The sequence below is a fragment of the Pristiophorus japonicus genome, unplaced genomic scaffold (genome assembly GCF_044704955.1).
Source record: "Pristiophorus japonicus isolate sPriJap1 unplaced genomic scaffold, sPriJap1.hap1 HAP1_SCAFFOLD_614, whole genome shotgun sequence".
NCBI lineage: Eukaryota > Metazoa > Chordata > Chondrichthyes > Pristiophoridae > Pristiophorus > Pristiophorus japonicus.
In genome coordinates this window covers 158,504-161,386 of record NW_027254525.1, presented here as the reverse complement: position 1 = coordinate 161,386, position 2,883 = coordinate 158,504, and the positions used below count along the sequence as shown (strand labels likewise).

At 48.1% G+C, this 2,883-nt stretch overlaps 1 pseudogene; it reads right to left on the bottom strand.

Moving 5' to 3' along the window:
- Window positions 1–452: 452 nt before the first annotated feature.
- On the bottom strand, window positions 453–631 carry LOC139255585 (U2 spliceosomal RNA; annotated as a pseudogene).
- Window positions 632–2,883: the final 2,252 nt, after the last annotated feature.

Sequence of the window (2,883 nt, the reverse complement as noted above, 5' to 3'; positions counted from 1 at the left end):
TGTGGCCACCACTTGACCATCAGGGCAGAATGAGACCAGACCAGCAGCCCGGCACACAAGACGGAATGTCTGGCTGCACGATGACGGCACGGACCATGCTAGGGCCGCCATCGTCGAGCTAACACGCGGGTCAGCCAATGGAAAAAGATGGCGGCCTGCCAGATTTGTGATCAGGAGGCGCTAACAGGGCTATAAAAAGGGGCAATTTTGCCCCCTAAGGTTCTACAACGCCCCATTGCTCTCGCCGTACCGCTATGAGCTCAAATTTCCAACAAGTTACGGTGCAAATAACCTTTGAGCTGAAGGGGACAGGAAAAGTCTAACTCACGGCGCATGGTGCGAGATGCCCCACTCCAGCAAGATTTGGCCCAATATGTTTTATTTATTTATTTTTTTTTTTTATCGTTCACTTTGCGCCAATGTGTTTGATCTTAGGCCAAAAGGCCGAGAGGCGAAGTTGCACCGTTCCTGGAAATATTGCAATACCAGGTCGGTGCATAGAGTGGACGGGGCATGCCCCTGATCCAGCTCCCTGTCCAAAAATCAATTCAATATCATGTCCCCATAGGGGATATTAAACTGATAGGAACAGATACTACACTTGATCATAGCCAAAAGGCCGAGAAGCGATTTGGCCCAATATTAATTCAGTAGTGGGACTGGGAACCAGTAATAGTAAAGGTGATCCTACTCGACAGTGTGGGGCAGGACACATAACAACACCTTATAGTAAATTAATTGGTCACATCTTTACACTCCTGGGGAGGGGTTGAAGTTCCTTGCTGCATTGGAGCAAAGACACACACAGATTAGGGAGACTTTTACCTCCTGCCCGGCAGTGACTGGACGGAATGGGGTTAAAATCCAAGCAGTAAAGTTCCTGCTCATTCACTGGCACACGGACATCGTAATGCTGATGTTTTCTTGTGCTATTGAGGCACTTGTTTGACTCAGAAGGAACCTCATGAATAAATGTAATTCGGAGTCCTGTGATGTATTCAGGAACCCGAAGCTATTTTAATAGCTGACTGGGTGGAGCCTGCACTCTACAGCTGTGAGGGTAAGAAGCAGTGGCCTTTACAGGTAAAAATTGAGCCACATCAGCCACCTGGTCTAATCCTACCGCTGCTCACTCCCCGCACTCTTTAATCTTTCTCCTTTTCAAGCATCTGTCTAATTCCCTTTAAAAGGATTTACGAGGGTAGATTCTGATCTGTGGGGAAGTGAAGAACTGCAATGTGACTGCTGGCTGCGATTAGTGCGGAGCCAGATCAGCAGAATTTCCACCCATTTCAACTTCCCTGGGAAACTGTGCTCAATGGAGGGGCTGCCCTGCTCAGACCTGCCCCATTATATCGCACTGACTGGGGGCATGTCTGGGGCTTTCCAGGACACGCCCAGGAATTCTGCCATGAATAATGAACACAGAGGTGATTGATCCTGAAGGGACTGATTACCTTCACAGAGTTTACCCTCTGTTCCCTGAGCGGCAGGTCAACATTTTCAAATACTTTTATTTGATTTTAGCTTCTGGGCCCCATCATGGAGTTGCAGGGAGCCACTCCTCAGTCCACCTCCATTGGGGAACGACAGCTGTCCAAATAATGTTTTTGCAAATGACCTGTCCACAGGCCTCTCTCCAGCCTTTCTCTCCTGTCTACTCCCCTTCCCATCACCCAGTCTTGTCATCTTTCATTTCTCAACTCTCATTTGGCCCCTCAATCCCTACTCCAACCCAGCCTATCCTCCTGGCACTATAGCAAGTTGTATTCCCCTTGGATAAGCCCATGGCTTTCCTCTGTGCTTCTCTGGAATGGTCTATCGAGGAATCTATCATTGCCTCCCTACAAGTAGCAACCCAAGCTGCTTCATCCTCTTCCTTCCCACCCAGTACACCTCCACGGACAAACTTCGCACCAACTTCCCATCCCGATCACCTCACATAGTACTGCTCCCTTGGACTTTGCCTGTGGATATACAATCACTGCTCTTCTCCACACCTCCCTCTAGAATGTCCACTCACTCATGAACAAGGCCCTTGCCATCTACGACCTTATTGTGGATGATTGCATTGACATCATGGCTTTCACTGAAACTTGGCTCACTGGTGGTGAGACCTTGCCCCTTACTGAAGCCTCGCTGCCTGGCTTTTCCCTTCACCACCTGCCCCACCCAAACTGCCAGGGTAGTAGTGTGGCGCTTACCACAAATTACACCTTGGTCTCTCCCCTATTCGTCTGATACCTCAACCACTCCATGACTCTTATATCTCGCTTTTTAGAATCTGCCTTCTCTACCAACCCCACCCAAGCCTTACGCCGAATTTGTCATTAAGATAGACATCCTGCTTTCCTCTCTCATCTTCTGCATCGGACAATTCCTCATCCGAGAATCATAGAATCATAGAAATTTACAGCTGTTAAAATCACCATCCTTGGTGATTTCAATCTCCATCTCAGCAATCCTCGCTCTCTTTCCTCTCAATTCACTGCCTGCTGTCATCCCCAAACGCCTCTCTCCATAGAAATCCCCGACCCATATTCACAGCCAGACCCTTGATCTTTCCATTTGATCACTGATTAGGTCATTTCCAACCCATTCCTTGCACCCCCGAACTCCTTATGCATCCATTCCTGAAAAAAGCTCTCTTCCAAGTTACCGACAACTGGGACTAAAGGTGGACAAGTCCCCAGGACCTGATGCATTGCATTCTAGGGTCTTAAAAGAAGTGGCTGCAGAGATAGTGGTTGCAATGGTAGCAATGTACCAAAATTCCTGGATTCTGGTGAGGTCCCAACAGATTGGAAAACCGCAAATGTGATGCCTTTATTTAAAAAAGGAGGCAGACAGAAAGCAGGAAACTATAGACCAGTTAGCCTAACA